Genomic DNA, 24,201 nt, shown 5'->3' with positions numbered 1-24,201 from the left:
AGCTTATGAAAGTTTATGAAGAATGTATATGATATGAAAAATATGAAATCTATGAAATGTACCCTGACCCTCTCCCCCACCTTTTCTCCCTCTGAACGTTACCCTACTGAAGTATGTGACCTGGGGTTACAGTTGAGGAATCCAATTTCCTCCAAAGTAAATCCATATTTGCATCTGCATGGCCGCAGTTGCTCTTATCTTGAAAATCCATTTTTCAGAGCAGACAAATGGACTTTCAGATAAGTCAACAGAAATTCCGGTAGAAAGATGATTAACTCAACCCATGGTATTTGTGTACGCTCCTTTGTGATTAAGGATCCCCTTTGTCCACAAGGTTGAGATCCAAATACCACCCATAGCCCTTCCTTTGTACCTATACACATCTGTTATCAGAACTCAGGAAATCCCTTGTTTCTCCTGTCTGCCCCCCCTGCCGTGTAAGAGCAAAGGCTCTCAATCAGCTGGCAGGATGCCTCCCGGGCATTCTGCCCCTCTGAGCTGTCTAGCCATGTCCCGCCTCCGGGCTGCTGATTGGACCATCTTCGGAGACGCTAGGGAGGCTCCGATTGGCCCCCTGGAGGCAGCAGCGCCCGCTGGTTGGTTGAGAGGCGGGACATGCAGCCAAGCCTCCTCCCAGCTGTTCCAGGGCCAGCCAATCAGGGCAAAGCCAGCTGAAGGAAGGCGGGCGGAAGTTTCAAACTGTTTTTCCTTTGTTCTGTCTGTATAAATATGCCAAAAATCACTGTAATGTTATGCTTATGGTGGAATTATCCCTGTAACGCATCCTTTTCAGCTGAATCGCAGAATAAACGCCTCGGTCGCTGGATACCTCTTCAGCCTCTGGTGGGATTAATTCTTAATATTTTTGCGTCTTTCTGAATTGGCATCCGCTGGCCGCTCACCAAGGTTAGGACCCCATTCGCGGTCCTTAGGGACTCCCCTCGCTGGGAGAACCCCCCAAAAGAGCTCGATATCAATTCCGGCCATGAAAGCCTTCGACAATACAAGACAGGTCAGACTGGCATTTTATCAATGCTAAAAGTAATTTGTGGAATATCGTTAACAGCACTTTTATGCCATTTTGGACTGCATCAAAATAAGAGGTGGAAGATAAAGTTCCTGCCTTTCTGAAGAATAGTTAGCATTAGCAAGCAGTCAAAAAAATAATCAGTTTAAATCACTGTATTTTAAAGTGAATGCAAACAATGGAAATATCAGTGAAAAGCAACAGAAGATGCAGAAATTGTGAGTTCAAACATAGAGAGAAGGGGGGCTGAAAGAGATAGTCACATTTAGTTTGAAAAACAAAGATTGGGAGGAATAAATTTACTGCTAACCATTTGAATACAGAAGTTTTCCATATAAGAACTGGCATGCCTGGTCACTACTTTCTTAAGCAGATTTTCATTGCCGAGCTTGTCTCTCAAATTCTTTTGAACATTTTAATCTTTCAGGGTTACATGGTATACTGGAGGTACACATGTAGACTTTTGTTATAAATACACATGCAAGAGCCCTCAATTTATATTGTTCAAGTAGTGAAGATGTGAAGGAACCAGATAGGTTTTTTTTCCATGTCAGAAGCGACTTGAGAAACTGCAAGTCGCTTCTGGTGTGAGATAACTGGTTGTCTGCAAGAACATTGCCTAGGGTGTTTTACCATCCTGTAGGAGGCTTCCCTCATGTCCCTGCATGGGAAGCTGGGGCTGACAGATGAGAGCTCACCCCATCTCACGGATTCAAACCATTGATTTTTGCGTCAGCAGTTCAGCCTGCACAATGGTTTAACCCATTGCACCACCACGGCTCCTACCAGACAAGTGAATTTACTACACTGAGACTCAGGACTTTACCACACTGACTCACTATTCCCCAACAATCTTATTTATGATGGATACATATCACATTGAGCACCTTTGATAGTGCAGCTGTCTTCAATAGCAAAATTATGCTGGTTTGCCAATCTGTATTCTTATAATCATACTTCTGCACACCTTTAAAACCCTGTGTTCCAGCATATCTTGCATTCATCTAATTTTATTTTTGCACAATTGCAAAATTCCAACATTAAAAACAAACACCCCCCTCCCCCAACCTACAAAATATATCTCAATTAAAAGCAAGGCAACCACCTTGGAAATAGCAAGGGAAAATGGACAAGAATCCTGCCCACTGACGTTTCATTGTGCTGTCACAGAATCAGATAGGTATCACAAAAAGTAATAGTATAGCTGCGATGCCAATTTTTTTTGTCATGTTATAGTCTTCACTGAAATGTTTTGATCTGAATTTCTATTATTCAGCACAATAGCTGAGCAATCATGTACATGGTTACCCATAAAGAAGTCTGATTGTACTTTTGAAGAGAAGAGAATTTCAAATGCAGCTTTGACAGAAAATTTGTACAGAATTGCAGCTTAAATGGATCTCTGGGTGCTTTTTTAGCCAGAAATAAAAAAACGCAGTTTACTTTTGTTAGCTGACAGTTTAAATTTTTATATTTTTGCTTTATTATTATTATTTATTATTTATTTACCACATTTTTATCCCTTCTCAACCCTGAAGGGTGCTCAGGGTGAGATACCTGAGTGTGAACCTATGGGGGAAAATACATTTACACTGAAATGAAACCCCCTTTAGACAATTTTGGATTTTATAGCACATTTCAAATGAATAATGTAGTTTACATATATATTTAAAAAGCATTCCATGCATGACCATGATCTTTAATAGGGATGCTTGGAATATACCTTTGGAAGAGAGGGGGTACTTTTTTTTAATCCACCGCCTTATTGTGTTATTATAAATGCAGATTGGGCACAAAGGCAAATAAAATGAGGAAAAGTTTTAATTAAGTTCAATTGGAAATCCAAAAGTTCTTGAGTGCAGTTCTTTGAACTCTTATATCATATATGAAATGAAGTAAGTCAGATTAATGCTTTTTTCATGTCAGGAGCGACTTGAGAAGCTGCAAGTTGCTTCTGGTATGAGAGAATTGGCCATCTGCAAGGACTTTACCCAGGGGACACGCAGGTGGTTTACCATCCTATGGGAGGCTTCTCTCATGTCCCCACATGGAGATCAATGGGCGATGTGATAATACATTTAGAATTTAAATAGCTTATCTGATAATACTAATTCTGAAATGTAGAGGCTGATTTTTACATGTCTAATATGTATTGATGGAAACTTTTTGCTTTTGATAAAAGGAAATATTTAACAAGTTTAACAGCAAAGATTTTTTTTTCCATTCTGAGCAGCAAATCAGTGCCTGCATTATTGCTAATGTTATAATAGGATCTAGTTTAAAACCCACTTTTTGACAGCATAGATTTCCCCTTCCCCCACCTTATAAGCCCAAAAGGAGATCTGTGCTAATTTATCAGCTTTGAAGATAACATGATGGAGTAAGAAAAAACAAATCTTTAAAGGAAACATATGCTAATGTCTGTCTTCTGACAATATTTACAACAAAGTTGAGGCTGGAGTGAATGACAAACAGAAGCCACGTCATGAAATGGGTCTCTACATCGCAGTGCATAGCCTGTTTTCCAACTTTATAGCTGTTCGGTTTTATTCAACATAAAAACAGAGATGTAACAACAACAACAATAATAATACAAAAAGTATCAAATTAGTGATATTCATTTTAAAAAGTAAGATATTAGAAATTAGACCCAGATTTAAAATCCACTCTTGTGAAGTGCTGTAGAATCAACTGTAAAGTGCCTCTTAAGAAGAGAAGGCTGAGAGGAGACATGATGGCCATACAGTGTTCCCTCACTTATCACGGGTGTTACATTCTAGGACCACCTATGATATGTGAAAATCCGTAATGTAGGGAAGCCCAGGCCAGATGAAGAGCGAAGGAGAAGGAGAAAAAGAGCACCCCCGAGCACTTGCAGCAGGCAGTGACAGCACAGCAGCAGCAACTCTTTCCGCCTCTTCCTCCTCCTCTTCCTTGGAGGCCCCTTGGGCGTCATTGACGTTACTGCCAGACACCTGTTGCAAGTGCTTGGGGCGCTCTTCTTTTCCTTCTCCTTCACTCTTCTTCTCATCCAGCCTGGGCTTCCCAAGGAGCCTCCAAGGAAAAGGAGGAGGAAGAGGTGGAGGAGAAGGGAGTTGCTGTTGTTGCACTGTCGCCCTCTGCTGCAAGTTCTCGGAGGGGGGGGGGCTCTTCTTCTCCTTCTCCTTCACTCTTCTTCTCATCCGGCTTGGGCCACGGACCTCCTTGTTGGGTGAGCTCTTCCAGCTCAGTAGCACCTCAGCCGAGGCCTGTGCTTATCCTCTTCCTCCGCTGCCCTACGCCCTTCAGGGTCCTTGAATAATGTCCTCTTGGCCTCCCATGCTCTGGCATCCTTTGACCCCACCATTTGCCCGAGCAAATTTGCTCCTCTTCCCCTTTTCCTCTTCTTCCTCCTCCCCCCGGCTCCTCCCGGGGTGGAGGAAAAACCCATGAAACAGCAAGTAGCGGGGGAACACTGCATATAAATATGTGAGGGGAACTCATGGGGAGGAGGGAGCAAGCTTGTTTTCTGCTCCCCTGGAGACTAGGATGCAGAACAATGGCTTCAAACTACAGGAAAGGAGATTCCACCTGAACATTAGGAAGAACTTCCAGACTGTGAGAGCAGTTCAGCAGTGGGTCTCTCTGTCCCAGAGTGTGCAGGAGGTTCCTTCTTTGAAGGATTTTAAGATGACTGGATGGTCATCTGGTGGGGTGCTTTGAATGCGATTTTCCTGCTTCTTGGCCCACGAGGTCTCTTCTAACTCTGGGATTCTAGCATTCTAAGTCAATGTATTAAAAACTGATGAGCTAGAATTTTTTAGAAGTTAGGTTAAAACCATTGAATTAAAAATATCCAGCACTTTAGATTTGGGAGGGAAGTCTACATTTCATGCAGGGTCCTTGAATAATGTCACTTTTCAAAGGTTTCTGCTGAATTTATGAAGGCTACAAATCTACACTCTAATACTTAAAGTGCTCCACTGGCACATGCCCCAGACCAATAAAAATGCAGTTCTTGAGCCAGCCAGGCTGGCTGTATTCCAATAAATAAAAGTTGAAGGTCTGTGCATCAATAGCATGATGTCAGCATCAAACAATATGAAGGGTAATTCATTCTGCATACTGATGTGTTCTGCAGTATTTGCAAACAGAGATCCTGCCAACAATAAACATTAGAGATTTCTACATTCTCTACCATTATATAATTTAAGAATATCCCTGTGTTATGCAAAAAAGGGTTAGCTGAGCTTACTTCTGAAATGCATCTGTTATTAGGAATATCAGACATCAGAAGGATAGAGGTTCCCTGTCTTCTGAGAAGGAAATATGCAAGGCAGATACTGTGTTGAGGCTTGGATTTTCAAAATTATTAAAATATTTAGAACAAAACAAATAAGCACAACAGGAATTATCTGTTACAAGGAAATGTAGGGATTTATGAGATGTTTTTAAATCTCGGGTCTATGGATGATCAATGACATTTTTATTTAGCAGATCATCCTGTGAACAAAACAGAGTTAATCAGCTCAACAGAACTTATGATAGGTTGGCATCTGTGTATTATCAAGTTTACAACTCTGATCTGTGATGGGATGAAAATCATGTGTAGTTCATGTTTTACCAGTCCGCACACTGTCTTGTCAGAGAAAGAAAATATGCCACACAATCAGTAAAGTACAAACAGTTTACTCTTTGTAATGCAGAGCAACATATATACAGTAATGAGAACAGTTGTATTTACTCACACAATGTCTTTTGAGAGAGATTCAAATGGTATTTATGTGTCTTATGTGGGAGATCTTCCAGCAGCTCATGAAGCAAGAACTGACTGTCTCCCAAAGCTCCTGCACAGCTAAAGCCTAAATATGCAACTGTTGCCAAAACTCCCAGGCTCAGCTAGCTTCTTGGGCATGGCCAAGAAGCTAGCTGAGTCATGCCCAACCAATCAGCTTCATACTTTGCAGTTTCAGTTAAAAAGTCACCAACTGATTTTTATATGCCCTAACACAATCTCTCCATAGTCAGATATGACACAACTACAGAACAGTAGGTCGTGAATTTATTTTGCCTTATGAACAACAGGCGAAGCAGCAGGTGCAGAGTGTACTCTTTTGTCCATCAACTCAGAATACTGAGATCAGACAACAGACTAGATAGAAAAGGGAGTACAATGCTGCAATAAATATGCTCAGAGAAACTGTGCTTGCTTTAATTATTGAAATGCGGTAGCAAACATTCTGATATAACATTCTACTATCCTAACCCAAATTCAAGGATACACCACTGTTGCCTTAAATGTCTATTAACCATTATATGGCACTTCAAACTCCATTCACTAAAAGTATCAGCTATGCTACTGTAGCTGTTGTTGCCCTTCTTTTTCTCTATGCCAGTTTTTGATTCATCACTTGAGTGAATAAACAAAGCATAGGCTGAGCTCAGCATCAATAAAACAGGGAACACCCACTGCTCGTCTGTTGGTATAATCATAAAAGTATTTTACTAACAGGAGTTACAATACCTGATATGTTCCACTAGCGCTATAAAACCTGTTTGTGCACATTGAGGTGAGGAAATTGTATCACCGGATATTGTTTCATGGCTAAACAGTTTGAAGAGCTGATAAGAAGAAAAGATACCGAAACAAATTTACTTGTGTTTGTAACCAATTTGTACAGGTATTTTGTAGAAAATGCACAATAGTGTGGAAGCCATGCATACAGAAATGAGGCATGGAGAATCTTTGCATAGACGCAACAAAAATATAATCCAAGTGCTCACAGATCTGTTTGCATGCGGAAGGAATGTTAAGAGTCAAGTCAAGAGGTTGTCTTAAATCAGAGATTATGTCACGCACAAGTATAGATAAGACAAAGTACTTGTTTCTTGGAAATATTAACATTGGCTTGAGAACATGCCAAGGTTATAAAATGCAAGTGATGATTAACAAACCCAAGGTTGAATGTACTATTTTTCCTTTTTAAGTATGCCATGTGACTAATAATAATAAGAAAGTGATTTGAGTACTTTTACCAAATGTGAATCACTCTAAACGCCATAACTGATTTGGCAGTTGAATCTTTTGCCCATCCTGGCAACAGGACAATTTCTCCCATAGCAGTGGGAAGCACGAGGCTCAAGGGATACCAAAAGTATCCCCAGCATTTGCCGGCCGAGGTAGACACCTCATGCTTTTCATAATGAGCAGCTCTACTCTAAGATTCTCTTGACAAATTGTCAAGTGCAATAAAATAGTAGCATTAAACCATGGTGTATTTACCTGATCTTGAGAGCAGAAACACTGTAGCTTTATTGATAATGTAAACTTCTCTAGTGTTTACACAGAAAGAATAAACATAATGTATTGAAACGTCACACTATGCAGTATATCAAAGTGGAATTCAGCTCACTTAGGAGTGAAACATCATCCCACTTACCATCATTCCAGTGAGTTATGACAGGATTCACCTTATTATTTTCCAGCACAGTATAATTATAGGCTGGCATCTCAGTGAAAATCAGAATATTCGAAGAGATCGAAAGAAACCCTACTCAAATGGCATAAAGGGACTTTACATATCAGTCAGAAGGGGAGCAATGTTGCAAGGTAGATCACAGCATGACAAGATAAAGTCAGGACACTTGAGGAGGCAATGTAGGAAATGAAAATGAAAGCAGCTTTATATATAAAGATCAGTGCTTCTCAATCTGTGGGTCTCCAGGTGTTTTGGACTACAACTCCCAGAAATCCCAGCCAGTTTACGAGCTATTAAGATTTCTGGGAGTTGAAGGCCAAAACATCTGGGGACCTACAGGTTGAGAACCGCTGATATGGGGGGGGGGGGGAGAGAGGTAGAGGGATAGTTTAAATATAGATAGATATATAGATATATAAAGAAACAAGCTGTGATGAAGTCCTTTGGCTCTGCTGTCACACCAGAGAGACTGCTCACCTACTTGAAGAACAGGCAAGCTGGTATTCTCTACATGTTTTGGATTAAAATAGCCTCTGGTTCAAACTAGAGTTCGAAATAAATGACATCAAGAATGGTTGGATTTGTAGTTTTTTCCCAGACCCAACTATGCAATCAATTGTTTTAATGTTTTACTACTATGTCATTTAAAAAAACAAAAAAACAAAAACAAAACAAAGTGTAGGCAATTTCTAGCTGTACCATAGGATGTGGGGAAAATAAGTTTAAGCATTCCTTTCATAGCTCTTATTCCAAAGAAAAATGTCTCCCACAATACAATTAAAAACAAGGAGAATATTGCAGAGACATGCCAAGTGGCTTTTCTCCATAGGATAATTGTTTCATGGGCATTAGAAAGCACTCAAGTGTTAAATGAACAAACAAAATAGCCTTCCCCTTTAAAAAAAGAAAAGAAAAAATATAGTAATGGTAGACTGGCCCTACCCCTATTCCTGGCCCTATAAAATAAAATAGGAATTAAACAAATATGGCCTTATCCCTGACCTTCCAAAATAAAATAGGGTGTCATAGTCCTAAAATAATAAAATATAAAATAAACATGCTGGACCTGTCGCCCTGCCCCTAAAATAATATATCTTGTTGAATATAGCAAACTATTTGTTTGTTAATGTATATATTTGCTAACCTGTATTGTATGTATATGTTGATTTACCATTTTGACTGACCTCTGTGGTGTGGGAGGAGAAACATTGTAAAACTCTGCTAGCCACACATATTTTTATGCAGTGGCATGTCTTTGTCCCTGGCAGTTCAAATACATGGTTTATCAGTTTCACAGCTGAGATACCTGTGTCCCATTACATGAATACTTGTGAACATCACTTATTCAAAGGGTTGACTTCTAACAAGGTCATGCCTTTCCTTGACTACTAGTTTTAAAAAGTAGTCTCAGGATGTTCATGGAGATTCACATTTGCCAGATGGACGTAAGATCATTTTTCCTTTTCAAAAAGGTTATGATTGCCATTTTTCTCCAAAATACCCGAGTTGAGCAAGTGTCAAATTTCAGAGCTTGTAAGTAATTGAGAAAAGTAAATCCCATTTGTTTAACAAACATGAATGAACTTCAGCCACATCCTTAGGTGGAGTGTGTGTAGAAATGTCCATATGCATCTATGTGCTGCCATTCAACTTCCCAGGTGGGTTCACATATTCTATTTGTAAAATGGCAGCAGGGGAGGGACAAGGCTCTTGTTCCATGAGAAGGTTCCCATTCAGTGTGCAAGAATTTTGGTGCAGCTGCCACCCACATAGGCCTTCCACCAGAAAGCAGAACAAGTCTAATGCGGAGCTTGATTCTTTTTCTTGTGAAAGAAGAGGAACTCGCTGATTTTGCATTGGGGGGAAGGAGAGAATGAGAACACATTAAGCTGCTAATTTACTCTTCCTGTAGGAAGCATCTCACAAGTTCATCACAGCTTCCTTAATGGAATATATTTATTTACTCAACCAAGTCCAAATAGCTATTCAGGTAAAAATGCTGGTAAGAAACATTTAAAACAGGCATGGGCAAACTTCAGCCCACCAGGTGTTTTGGACTTCAACTCCCACAATTCCTAACAGCCGATAGACTGTTAGGAATTATGGGAGTTGAAGCCTAAACACCTGGAGGGCCTAAGTTTGCCCAAGCCTGATTTAGCAGTACCCTCCTTGCACCAGTTTAAGACCAATGCTGTTTTGGTTTCAGAAAGAAGAGTAAAAAGAATTAGAACAATATGGCCATTATTTTCTTCATGACTTCCATTATTTAGCTTGGGAGAAAAGAAGGCTGAGAGCCATGTTCAAATATTTGGAAGGATGTCACATCGAGCAGGAGGCAGCCTTGCTTTCTCTAGACTAGGAGCAATGGATTCAAATTGCAGGAAGAGATTCCATCTAAACCAGTGGTTCCAAATCTTTTTTTGACCAGGGACCACTTGACCAGGGACCATTCTCTAACATTAGTACCAAAAGTGTTACGAATCAGTTTTTAGATTCGGCTTGGGGTGCAGATTCAGAAATTTGCATTGGATACCCATATCAGTTCTAGTTTCTGATAAGAACATATGCCGTGGTCAGTGATAGGCCACACAAAAGGAGCAGAAATAAAATAAAATAATAAAGAGAAAAGAGGCTCGTGGACCAGATTTTCATCCTTGCTGACTACTGGCAGCACACAGGTTAAGAACCACTGATCTAAACATTAGGAAGGGCTTCCTGCCAATAAGAGCTATTGTTCAACAGCGGACCCTGCTGCCTGGAAGCATGATGGTGTCCTCTTCTCTGGAGGTTTTGAAGCAGAGTCTGGATGGCCATCTGTCAGGGGTGCTTTGACAGTGTGTTCCTTCATGGCAGAACAGGATGGCCCGTAGGGTCTCTTCCACCTGAATGTTCCATGGAAGTTAAGGCTGGAGCAAGGGACCCAGAGTGACGTGGTTGTCTCCATCAATAAGGATAATGAAGAAACAGACAATGGGTGGATGATTTTTCATTTTGTCGTGTTGCCGCTTTCCTTTGAGGAAAGGAGGGCGTCCTTCCCTTTCAGATGAAGGAGGCAAAGTTGAGGTTTGGAGGAGACATTGGATCCCTCTGGAAGAAGAAAAGTCCAAAGGGAAAAGCAAAGGGGATTTGGCCCAAGGGATAGATATCAACTGCTTTGGTTGTGACCCTGCAGGGTGAGTTTGATGGAAATCTATCTGTATATTTGGCAGGCTGGTTGGAGGGGGAAGGCAATGCCTAGAGTTGGATCCAGACTCATTCTTCCCAATGCCTTTCTGGATCACAATATGATATTATCTTTGAATATGTTTTAATGGATTTTGAAAAAGTTGAAATCCAACTTACTAATGCCTTGAAAGATCTCTCCTGCTACTGAAAAGATAACCACCTGAAGCCTAACCCTGCCAAGACACAAGTGTGTGCTTTCCATCTATGCAACCGTGAAGCCAACAGGAAATTGAAAGTCACATGAGAAGCTCAAGAACTTGAACATTGTTTCCATCCTAAATATCTCGGTGTCACCTTAGATCGAACGCTAGCATATAGGAAACACTGCTTGAACACCAAGCACAAAGTAGCTGCACTCAATAACATCCTGTGGAAACTTACTTGCAGCGCATGGGGTGCAGACCCAAAATTAATAAGAACATCAACCCTAGCCTTGTCTTATTCAACTACCGAGTATGCCTGCCCGGGGGTGCTTCCATGATGTCTTGAACTTGTTTTTCTGGCGGAAGAGCGTGTTGGTGATGACAAGGTTGTGCTCCGCACATTTGGTGAGAAGCAGGATGCCATTCGAGTTGCTGTTTCCAACCCCGTCTTTTCCTATGGTGCCTGGCCACAGGTCGAAGTCTCGCCCGACTCTTGCATTGAAGTCCCCCAGGAGAATGATTTTGTCCTCCTTAGGTATCCCCGATAGGACGGTGTCCAGCTGACAGTAGAATTTCAAAGCACTGGCACCTCTTAGACTATGTAATCACACGTGCCAGAGACCGCCGTGACGTGCTCCTCACAAGAGCCATGACAGGTGCTGACGACTGCTGGACCGATCACAGGCTAATCCGATCCACGATGGCTATCAAGATCGCTCCCAAGTGCAGACTCCAAGGAAGGAAAACAAGGCGCAAAATGAACACCCAAGCCCTTCAGGAGCCCTCCAGACGAGCTCATCTCCAAACAGCACTCAAGGACCATCTACCCACAGTACACCCCGAAAATGTTGAGGAACATTGGAACAAACTGAAGACCTCCATCATCCAAGCCTGCGAAGTAACTATTGGATACCAAGCCAAGAAACATCAAGATTGGTTTGACGAAAATGACATCGAGATCCAACAGCTAATCGACAAGAAAAGGAAAGCCTTCCAAATATGGCAGAGAGACATCAACTGTGGTGCTAAGAAAAAGATCTACGTCAATGCAAAAGCTGAGGTCCAAAGAAGGACAAGAGAACTCAAAAACATCTGGTGGACAAAGAAGGCTGAAGAAATCCAACACCTGGCAGATACCCATAATGCTCAAGGATTTTTCAAAGCCACAAAGGTCATCTATGGACCAAGAAACCATGGCATACAGCCTCTACGTTCATCAGACGGAACCAAACTCCTGAAGGACCAAAAGTCAATTGCACTACGTTGGAAAGAACACTACCAAAGCCTCCTAAACCGCAGCTCCAATGTGGCCGAAGAGGTCCTCTCACAAATCCCGCAACAACAAACCAGAGATGAGCTTGCAGAACTGCCTAGCTTGGAAGAAGTCAGCAATGCCATCAGCCAACAAAAGAATAACAAAGCCAGCGGACCAGATGGGATCCCTGCTGAAATCTTTAAAGAGGGAGGACCCGAGCTGACACACCAACTCCACCAGCTCATAGAAAAAGTGTGGGTGACCGAGAAAATCCCAGCAGACTTCAAGGATGCCACCATCATCACCCTCTTCAAAAAAGGGGAAAGAACAGACTGCGGAAACTATCGAGGTATCTCCCTTCTAACCTCTGCTGGGAAAATCCTCGCAAGAATCCTTGCAAACCGCCTTCTGCCCCTCTCAGAAGACACCCTCCCAGAATCCCAGAACGGCTTCCGCCCCTCCAGAGGAACCGTGGACATGATCTTCACTGCACGACAGCTCCAAGAAAAATGCAGAGAACAAAATCAACCTCTGTACATGCCATTCATCGACCTTGCAAAGGCATTCGACACAGTGAATCGCAGCGCTCTCTGGACCATCCTCCAAAAAATCGGGTGCCCAAGCAAATTTGTGAACATCCTGCGGCTCCTCCACAATGACATGATGGCAACAGTCTTGGACAGCAATGGCTCCCAAAGTGACCCATTTAAGGTGGAATCGGGTGTCAAACAGGGATGTGTTATTGCTCCAACTTTATTCTCCATCTTCATCGCTATGATACTTCACCTTGTTGATGGGAAGCTTCCCACCGGAGTGGAAATAATCTATCGGACAGATGGCAAGCTGTTTAACCTCAGCAGACTGAAAGCCAAAACCAAGGTCACAACAGCATCTGTTATAGAACTCCAGTATGCTGATGACAATGTCGTCTGTGCGCATACATAAGAAGATCTACAAGCCACCCTCAACACCTTTGCAGAAGCATACACAAAGCTTGGCCTGTCGCTGAACATCGAGAAAACCAAAGTGCTGTTCCAGCAGTCACCAGCCGTCCCCTCTCCAATGCCAGAGATACAGCTTAATGGTGTAACATTAGAAAATGTCGACCATTTCCGCTACCTTGGCAGCCACCTCTCCACCAAAGTCAACATCGACACCGAAATACAACACCGCCTGAGCTCTGCAAGTGCAGCATTTTCCCGAATGAAGCAGAGAGTGTTTGAGGACCGGGACATCCGTAGGGATACCAAGGTGCTTGTCTATAAAGCTATTGTCCTCCCAACCCTGCTATATGCCTGTGAGACGTGGACTGTCTACAGACGTCACATGCAGCTCCTGGAACTATTCCATCAGCGCTAACTCCGGAAAATCCTGCAAATCTCCTGGGAAGACAAGCGGACAAACGTCAGTGTGCTGGAAGAAGCAAAGACCACCAGCATTGAAGCGATGGTCCTCCAACATCAACTACGCTGGACAGGCCACGTTGTCTGGATGCCCAAAGCAGCTGCTCTACTCCGAACTCAAGAACGGAAAACGGAATGTTGGTGGGCAGGAAAAGAGATTTAAAGATGGGCTCAAAGCCAACCTTAAAAACTCTGGCATAGACACTGAGAACTGGGAAGCCCTGGCCCTTGAGCGCTCCAGCTGGAGGTCAGCTGTGACCAGCAGTGCTGCAGAATTTGAGGAGGCACGAGTGGAGGGTGAAAGAGCGAAATGTGCCAGGAGGAAGGCGCGTCAAGCCAACCCCGACCGGGACCGCCTTCCACCTGGAAACCAATGCCCTCACTGCGGAAGAAGATGCAGAGCAAGAATAGGGCTCCACAGCCACATACGGACCCACAAGGAAACCCATGATGGAAGACCATCTTACTCGTCCAACGAGGGATCGCCTAAGTAAGTATGCCTGCCCTGTTTGGCATAAGTCTCCCACGCAAAGCAGGTGAACATAGCATTGGATGAAATATGCAGAATAATCACAGAATGTCTTAAACGTACACCTGTTGATAAACTCTATTCTAGGTGCAAAGATTACTGCAGACGCAGGCTGCAGCCAGGAAATCAGAAGACGCTTGCTTCTTGGGAGAAGAGCAATGTCCAATCTCGATAAAATAGTGAAAAGTAGAGTGATCACACTGGCAACGAAGATCTGGATAGAATAAGCAATGATATTCCCCGTAGTCACCTACGGATGTTAGAGCTGGATCATAAGGAAGGCTGAGCGAAGGAAGATAGATGCTTTTGAACTGTTGGAGGAAAGTTCTGAGAGTGCCTTGGACTGCGAGAAGATCCAAGCAGACCATACTTCAGGAAATAAAGCCCGACTGCTCATTGGAGAGCAAGATAGTAGAGGCAAAGATGAAGTACTTTGGCCACATCATTTATTTATCGTGTCATCAGCAACCATACCATTATGTTACAATTCTAACAGAACAAAACAAACACACAGATTAAAAAGAAAAAGAAAAAAAAACAGACATCATGAGAAGACAGGAAAGCCTGGAGAAGACAATGATGCTGGGGAAAATGGAAGGAAAAAGGAAGAGGGGCCAACCAAGGGGAAGATGGACGGATGGTTTTCTTGAAGTGACTGGTTTCACCTTCAAGGAGCTGGGGTTGTCAATGGCTGACAGGGAGCTCTGGCGTGGGCTGGTCCATGAGGTCACAAAGAGTCAGAAGCAACTGAACGAATGAATAACAACAACAATAAAACTTTATATCCCGTACCTATCTTCCCGAGGGGACTCTGGGCAGAAAAAACACATTGCGATTTCTCCACATTGCGATTTCTCTTATAAGCACACAGCTTTCTTAGGCTCTTCCAGACAGGCCCTATATCCCAGGATGTAATCCCAGGTTTTCTGTTTTATTTATTTATCGTGTCAGGGGCAGACCAAACAGTTGCATTGCATTTTTAACAAACAAACAAACAAACAAACAAACAGACAGACAGACAGACAAAACACAAAGTTTGCAAGCTTGGTAGTTGATTAAATGTCCTTTGACCAGTAGCTGGCCACTTGGAGTGCCTCTGGTGTTGATGCAAGAAGGTCCTCCATTGTGCATGTGGCAGGGCTCAGGTTGCATTGCAGCAGGTGGTCTGTGGTTTGCTCTTTTCCACACTCGCATGTGGTAGATTCCACTTTGTAGCCCCATTCCTTAAGGTTGCAACTTGTGGAGCCAGAGCGCAGTCTGTTCAGCGCCTTCCAAGTTGCCCAGTCTTCTGTGTGCCCAGGGGGCAGTCTCTCATTTGGTATCAGCCATTGGTTGAGGTTCTGGGTTTGAGCCTGCCACTTTTGGACTCTCGCTTGCTGAGGTGTTCCAGCGAGTGTCTCTGTAGATCTTAGAAAACTATTTCTTGATTTAAGTCATTGACGTGCTGGCTGATATCCAAACAGGGGATGAGATAGAGATGTCACTGCCTTGGTTTTCTGTTTATTGCAGTTTACCTGGCAGCATAGGAGCCCCCGGTGGTGCAGTGGATTAAACCCCTGTGCTGGCAGGACTGAAGACCGACAGGGCGCAGGTTCGAATCCGGGGAGAGGCGGATGAGCTCCCTCTATCAGATCCGGCTCCTCATGCGGGGACATGAGAGACGCCTCCCACAAGGATGATGAAAACATCAAAATCATCCGGGTGTCCCCTGGGCAACGTCCTTGCAGACGACCAATTCTCTCATACCAGAAGCGACTTGCAGTTTCTTAAGTCACTCCTGACACGACAAAAATAAATAAATCTGGCAGCGTAGACTCATATAATCCAGTTTAAAATAGAAAACCTGGGATCAGATCCTGGGATATAGGGCCTGTCTGGAAGGGCCTTTAGAATATAAATGGGGGGGGGGAGGGGAGAGAAAGAAAAAGAGGAAGGAGAAGCTCCGCTGTGACGCCGCTGCAGCCACTAATTAGCCCGGCTCGCTCCACGTTGCAACAGAAGAGGAAGAGGGGGAGAAGGAGGGGGGGGGGTGCTTGGAACACCGGGCGCGAGCGGAGAGCGCGAGGGGGTGGGCACGCGCACAACGCCGCCTCCATCCATCCAGCCAGCCATCCATCCATTTCCCCCTCCTCTACGGTCACGTGGGCTTGGCTTTTCCCTCTTTAAACCTCCCCCCGCTCCCCTTCTCGCTCTTTCGCTGCCATGCCATCCACCAAAGGTTCTGAACGTTGACACAAGGAAGAGGAGGACGAAGAAGGGAGGGGGGAGGAGGGAGGAGGAGGAGGAAGAGGAATTTCCGTTGAGCGCGTGCGAGCGTGCGCGCGCCGGCACCTCCTCGCGTGCGTCACCTTCCCCCTCCCTCGTCGCGCGCCGCCTTGCCTTGCCTTAGCCTTGCCGTTCAGTTCATTCAGCCGGCGCCTCAAGAGAGGGAAGGAGGGAGGCCGGCTGCTGCTCCTCTTGCTGTTCCTCTTCCTGGCCGCCCTCCTCTCCCCCCTGCAGCTCCATCCGACTGAGGCAAGGAACGACGAGGTGAGGTTAGGCGAGGAATTGGCTCTCTCCTTCATGGCATTTCGGTCCCACAGGCTCCTTAGTTGTGGCTTCGAGAGGCGGGTGAGGCTGGTCTCGGGGACGGGCCGGCTGGGCGTCACAAAAAGGGATGCTGTTGCCGCTGCCTGAGGGACGACAGCGGGACACTGACTGACCCTTCATTTTTCACCTCATTGGTTTTGTGTGGACTGTTGAGAAGCCATTGAGGGCCAGGAGGCTTGGTTGTGTGTGTGGACCCTCACTCCCCCCTGCCTCTCACAGGCTTCAGGATTCTGTTCTCTCAGGCCCCTTCCATACAACTGAATAAAATCCTACATTTTCTGCTTTGAACTGGAATATATGGCAGCGTGGACTGAGGTAACCCAGTTCAAAGCAGATATTGTGGGATTTTCTGCCTTGATTTTCTGGGTTATATGGCTGTGAGAAAGAGCCCTCAAACTCTCCCAATCTTGCAGGGGCACCTATTATTAATTCCTTATTACCCTATTTTAGTTGCTTTTAAAATGTCCCAGTTTCTTTCCTCTTTCTACTTTCATTCTTTGTCCTCAGCTTACTGCAGTTGCTGAAAAATGATCTCAAAGTACCAATTATCTCAGGAAGAGAGGAAAAGTGTAATTTTGCAGTTCCCAGTAGGCTCAGGCAAAAACAAATGTTCCCTGCCTATCCTAGCTCATAACCTCTTTTTCTTTAATAATTGTAGCCACTCTGAAATGTTGTCATTTGTTTATTTCAATTGCTGTAAACTGAGTTCAGTTATCTCGGTGCTGAAGGAGGAGGGGAGGAGAGGGGTGGAATCCTGCCATTTCTAGTAGGCTCAGGCAAAAGCAAACTACTGCATTTATTTATTTACTTTATTTCTATACCGCTTTTCTCAGCCCTCAGGCGACTTAAAGCGGTGAACAACATCGATACAAAACATCACGAGACAAGTACAGGGCAATTAAAAACAATTGTAACATAAATAATTAAACATCAGTATAACAATAATTAGCACCTCAACAGTAGAATCAGAATCCAGTCTCATCATCCATTATTCTGTATTCCTATGTTCAATTATACTGTTTAATCAAATGCTTGTTCGAACAGCCAGGTCTTCACTTTCCTCCAAAACGCCAGCAGGGAGGGGGCCGATCTGATATCTGCAGGCAGGGCATTCCACAGCCGAGGGGCCACCACTGAGAAGGCCGTCTCTCGTCCCCGCCAAGCGCGCCTGTGATGCAGGCGGGACAGAGAGCAGGGCCTCCCCAGATGATCTTAGTGTCCTAGTCGGTTCATAGGAGGAGATGCATTCGGAGAGGTAAGTGGGGCCAGAACTGTTTAGGGCTTTATAGGCTAACGCCAGCACTTTGAATTGTACCCGGTAGCAAACTGGCAGCCAGTGAAGCTGGCGCAACAGAGGAGTAGTATGCTCCCTGAGTGCCACTCCTGTTAGCAACCTGGCTGCCGAACGCTGGACCATTTGAAGCTTCCGAGCAGTCTTCAAAGGCAACCCCATGTAGAGAGCGTTGCAGTGGTCTATACGGGATGTAACCAGAGCATGGACTACCATGGCCAAGTCAGACTTCCCAAGGTACGGGTGCAGCTGGTGCATAAGTTTTAACTGTGTGAATGCTCCCCTGGTCACTGCTGAAACCTGGGGTTCCAGGCTCAGCGACGAGTCCAAGATCACACCCAAGCTGCAAATCTGCGTCTTAAGGGGGAGTCTAACCCCGTCCAACATGGGCTGTAACCCTATGCCCTGTTCGGCCTTACTGCAGTCTCAATACTTTTGCAATCTTGTCCACAATCTTATGTTATGCCCCAGTTTTCCTCTGTGAACATTTTGGAGGGTATAATATCAGGACTGGGTCCCATGAAGTAGTTCTCAACCTGTGGGTCCCTGGGTGTTTTGGCCTAATTACAACTCCCAGAAATCCCAGCCAGTTTACCAGTTGTTAGGATTTCTGGGAAAAGAAGGCCAAAACATCTGGGGACCCACAGGTTGAGAACCAGTGCCAGAGGCTTGAGTTACTCAGGTAACCCAGTTCAAAGCAGATATTGTGGGATTTTCTGCCTCGATATTCTGGGTTATGTGTGCATGGCTTTTCCTTTCGTGTTTTTCCCTTTTCCCACAAGTATTTTTGGGGCAGCAGTTGTTTATTTAAAGTCCTTGTGTTGAGCACAGTCATGGGCAAACTTGGGACCTCCAGGTGTTTTGGAGTTCAACTCCCACAATTCCTATCAGCCGGTAGGCTGTTATGAATTGTGGGAGTTGAAGTCCAAAATACCTGGAGGGCCCAAGTTTGCCCATGACTGTGCTCAACACAAGGTCCGCAGGAAGAATCTGGCCCTCCATCTCATGTTATGTGGCTTTCCAGATGCTGGACTACAACTCCTGTTTTCCTCATCATTAGACATCATGACCAGAGCTGATGGGAGTTGTGATACAGTCACATCTGGAATGCTGCATTTTGGTGTGTTCAGTCAGGATATTGGGGTTTTAATGTCATTACACAGCTTTGGCTGGCCTTTAATCTTTTGCACAACCTCAGAGCCACAAGTGCTTTTGGGTTGTCCCATTCTACCCAGTCACTTGACAAAAGTGATGGGAATCGTTGTTCAGTAATATCTGGGGACCTAAACAGGATAAAAGCTAAAGAACAGTGATCACTATGTAAAAATATTATACTTGGCCCTATGTAGCCACAGATTCTCCATCCATGGATGCAAAAGCCCCTTGAAGGCAACCGTAAGGCTGATGTGGTCGTTGATAAAAAAATTAGTTGGACCGCTTTGGTTTAAAGTACAGTAGTCTCTTAGTTAACCGGCACCCATAGGAGATTGGTAGCAATTGGCTAAATGAAATTTCTGATTACTTGAGAGATAATATTAAAATAGCTAATACTATGTCATACCATAAACTCTGTATTGACTTGATATTAATATTGAAATACAGTAAAATCGCTTCTGGTGTGAGAGAATTGGCCGTCTTCAAGGACGTTGCCCAGGGGACGCCCGGATGTTTAAACATCCTGTGGGAGGCTTCTCTCATGTCTCCACATGAGATGCTGGAGCTGACAGAGGGGAGCTCACCCCTCTTCCCAGATTTGAACTGCAGACCTTTCAGTCAGCAGTCCTGCTGGTACAAGGGTTTAACTCATTGCGCTACCGGGGGCTCCAATACAGTAATTAAAAGCAAATAAAGACAAATTTAATTTGCTCTAATATTTCTGCTAAAAATTGATTTTATAAAAAGGATTGTTCCTTTGATTTTTGTTGGTTGTTTAAGAGTTCCAGTTGCTCAAGTTCTGATTAACTAGGTTTATGGCATAAGATTATGGTTTACACTCAACTCTGAGTCCCCCTAGGGGTGAGAAAAGCGATATAGAAATACTGTAAATAAATAAACTCTGTCTTATTTTCATCCAGTTTCAAGGAAATGTTTTGATCCTAAATCAGTGTCAGTAATTGAGTCAACGAGGGTGATCAAATTGAAACCTAATCCAGACAAGACAGAAGTGATGTTGTTCCATCAAAACAGATTGGGGAACAGAGATGCAGCCTGGAAGAGGTTACTCCCCCCCCCCCCCCCCAAATCTCAGGTTCAAAAATCACATACTGGATTTCTCCTTGAGCCTGGATGCCAAAATTTCAGTGGTGACCAGGGATGTCTTTCCACACTTGAAACTAGGACACCAATTATAAATCTCATTGCAGATGTCAGATATGGCTATGGTGATTCTTGCTTTATTATTTTGATTATTGTAATGTACTCTTTGTGCGACTGCCTTTGGAACTTTCAACTGGTTCAAAATACTCTAGTTGAAGTGTTTATCTGGGCTAATTACAATGAATATATAAATCCTCTTGTTGCAGCAGCATCACTGATTGCTAGTTTTTTCAGGCAGTTTCATGTGCTAGTTTTGTATAATAACTATTAATTGAGTTCAGACTTTCTGAAAGACTGTTACTCCCTACACGAGCTTGAAGATCCTTAGAGCAGTGCTGTCTTTCTATCCTATCACTTTGACAGGCATACTTTGTGAGCACCCATGGGAGAGCCTTTTCAGTATGATTCTGTATTGTTCAGTACCTTCCCAGAGCCCCCCCCCCTCCATGACAGGAGACTGGAATAAATGATCATTGTGGTCTCTTCCAAATAAAATCTATGATTGCACTGACTCCCCCCCCCCCCAGTGCAGAAATAGAAAATACCCTTTTTACACAGACTGGACTGTGGACTGGTTGTTATAGAAGGGTTTTTAATAGGGAGAAATTGTACATCTATCCTTAGTGTGACTTTAAAATATTTTAAAATTGTTTTTAATCAGTTATGTTTTTAATAAGATACCTTTATTTTTAAAAACCATTCACAAGATTATGATGATTGCTTTTTAGTTGAATTTTATTTTAATCAATATACTGTTGAACAAGTATGTTGTAATAGTTTTCTGAAATCTTGGTTAATGGTGTCACAAATGCTTGGCAGGCTGGCTATACACTTGCAGGCAGGGGTCTTAATTATGGTATATGCATGCTCAACATTTTTGAAAAAGAATATTTTGTTAATTTTTACCATAATTCTTTTTCAGATGCTACATTAGACTTCATAAATATTCTAGTGATCCATGCCTTGTAGTTGTGTGCTTGGTTCTATTTGTTCATTCACAAGGTCTTGTAGCAAGTTGACCTGTTCTGTTATATCTGGTAGTAGAAGGAATTTAGACTGCATGGCTAGAAAGTGCTTGGCTCATGGAATGAATCACAAGAGGAAGCTGAAATGGTTAAAATATCTACTAGTGAGGTAAAGCCCCAAGATCTGGTTTGTGGACAGTTCAAGTCTCCCCAATAACTATTTGAATTCTGGATGTGGTACGCCTTTACATCTCTCTTTCTCTGTCTCTGAATTAGGGATTCATTGTATCTTTAGCTGATAGTTATTGCCAGGCAATTTGGAAGGTCAGAATTTTGCATACACAAAGTACAGAAAAATACAGATTGCTTGAAAAATCTCATGAGTAGACACTTGTGGACTTCTTCCTTAGAGAAGAATCAGTGTCTAGATTTGTATGCCACTGTAAGTCAAACAGGGTTCAAGGTTTGGAGAAATTTTATATCCTGGCTTATTACTTTAGAGCTACCTACTAATATATGCTGTCCAGTCACTCTGGATGCAAATGGAAGTCGCTGGACTAACCACAGTCCTTCTGTTTACATTTTGCTTGCTGTGGTGTCCAAACTCAGTGCTGGGTTTGAATATCAAAATAAACAAACCATGTGAAAAAGATCTGTAACATGTTTGGCTGTTTCCACTTCAGTGAGAGAAACAGAGTAGTGAGCACTTACATACTGACTCCTGATGTACAAAAACATGTGCATTCAAATTAAGAAGCAGTAAGGAGGCATTCTTCCTAAGGTAGTCAAGGAAACTGGCATTTGATATGTTTAAAACTCAAGAAAAAAAAGTTTATAGATGGGAACCAGTATCTAATCAGCATGACAATGTATATAGTTTTATCTGCAAAAAGACTAGCATCCTATTATTGGAATCATAGAGTTGAAAGGGACTCCAGGGCCATCCAGTCCAACCTTCTGCCATTCAGGAATACACAACAAAGCATTCCCAACAGAAGGCCATCCTCTCTCTATTTAAAAATCTTCACTGAAAGAGGCTTCACCACACTACACTTCAAGGCAGAATATTCCGCTGTCGAATAACTCTTAATGTCAGAATTTTTCACTAATGTTTAGATTGATTTTTTTCTTTCAGTTTGAATGCATAGCCCCATATCCTAGACTTGAGACTAGCAGAAAACAAGCTTCTCCCCTCCTCAATATGACACCCTTTCTGGGAGAGTGTATTTGAGACAGTTGTCATCTTACATACCAACAAGCATATAAAAAAAACTAGGACTTTAGCAGCCTGTAATGCTATTGAAAGGCTGCATGAATTAATTCTTCATTACAAAGGGTCAAAACACATGTCACATTTATTGCTGTCTGATTTAGCTATTCTTTGTTACGAAGTGTGAGAACAGAACAGATGTTATTCTTGCAATTAGTCATTGCATGAATGTGTTTTGGTTTAAGTAAATATATGTGTGTGGAAGACAGAAGAAGAGAGAAATTTGCTACTAATATTGGGGTGCTTTAACATGCCTCCCCGTCCCTGAACTGGCCCCAGTTGATATTAAGGCCAATGCTGTGGGCACTGTTTGAATCAGCAGAGAAAATGCTTTTATTTCCAGTAGAAGCTTACATCATTCTGTAAATATAAGCTATTGTGATCTTTCACCGGTGTTGTTTACTTTAAAAACAATCTTACGTTCACACAGGTATTGACATTGTGTTCATTTTATCCTATAGGCTGATCAGAAATCTAAAACCTCAACTGTTCCTTAAACCTATTATTTTTCTTTTCTTTTCAGCTATTATATTTAACCTGAAATTTAAGATTAGACAATAAATAATGTATTTGTTGAATATATAAATCTAGCTAGGATGTAATTGATTAGTTGTTTCTGTATTAATGAAATGAAAACAAACAGAAAGGTATTCTGAGATAATGTGACCTTTAAACACATCTGTGTCTCATTTATTTGCCCTATGATCTCGAACTAGAAGAGGCAGTGTTCATGCCTGATTGGTATTATATTACACAATTAGAAGACTCTGTTTTCAGGCATGGCCTCATCTTGTCTGTGTAAAGTTAGCAGCTGAGCTGTCCTAATCCTCTGGCAGACAGAGATCACACTGAGACTGCTATCCTGTAGATACCTATTATGAAGTATTTTGATTTTAATGGAATTCAGAATAAAGATTCATGCAATTATCAATAAAGAACAGAAGGGGGAAAGACATTAAGAGAAACGAAACATTCCACATAAAAGCCTCACATATATGGAGCTATTACAACTAACACCTTTTAAAAGCTTGAAAATTGTACTCTGTAGGATTGGATTCTGTAGATGACATAAACATAGCAAAATATACAGTTTTGAGAGGAGGTGGGCATTAAGAAATACTTTCTACCTCTGTATCTGATCTCAATAAGTCAGACATGTTTTACCTAGATAATTGGATAAGATATCTCTTCTGGGTAAGAACAGTTACTTGAGAATGTGTCTTAGAATAGACCCATTGCATCAAATGTTGAATGGTGAGTCATCCAGATTTGGGCAGTAAGAACTGATTAAAACAATTATGCTTGAAATTTTAATGCATAATATAAGAACTTGATCATCTGTATCTGCAGCAGTTTGATAGGAGAAGAAAAGTGACAGTATTCGAGTCATAAGCCTGCATTTTGTTACTCTGATATCAGTTAAGATGATACCGAGGGATCTCAGTGTAAGCAGAAGTTACTTTTCTGTTGCTAATGGAGCTTCCTGTCTTTTACTGCTCTTTTTCCCTGGTATCTGCATGGCCTATGCAAATTTAATTGCTCCTTTCTTATGCAGAGAAGATTGCATTTTTGAAAAGCTGTTATTCTGTTACACCTGGAAAAAGTATTAAGTACTGCTGCATAGGTAAAACCTGTCAACTTGCAGTCCAGTTGTAGTCCAAATGAAAGAAGACTACTTGCTCCTTTCTCAGACAGAGAACATTGAATTTCTCAAGAAGCCATCTCTATTA

The 24,201-nt window shown here is 42.7% G+C and overlaps 1 protein-coding gene across 1 annotated transcript in view; it reads left to right on the top strand.

Annotated features, from left to right (window-relative positions):
• The first annotated feature begins 16,345 nt into the window (after positions 1–16,345).
• The window catches only part of LPIN2 (lipin 2), a 41,305-nt gene continuing 33,449 nt past the window's right edge, over positions 16,346–24,201 (top strand). The window contains exon 1 of the mRNA XM_060775123.2: positions 16,346–16,569. The gene's annotated coding sequence lies outside the window, so the exon portion shown is untranslated. The remainder of the gene's footprint in view (positions 16,570–24,201) is intronic.

Source organism: Anolis sagrei, chromosome 4 (genome assembly GCF_037176765.1).
Source record: "Anolis sagrei isolate rAnoSag1 chromosome 4, rAnoSag1.mat, whole genome shotgun sequence".
NCBI classification, from domain to species: domain Eukaryota; kingdom Metazoa; phylum Chordata; class Lepidosauria; order Squamata; family Dactyloidae; genus Anolis; species Anolis sagrei.
The sequence above is the reverse complement of the archived record's forward strand: the minus strand, read 5'-3'. Positions and strand labels throughout refer to the sequence as shown.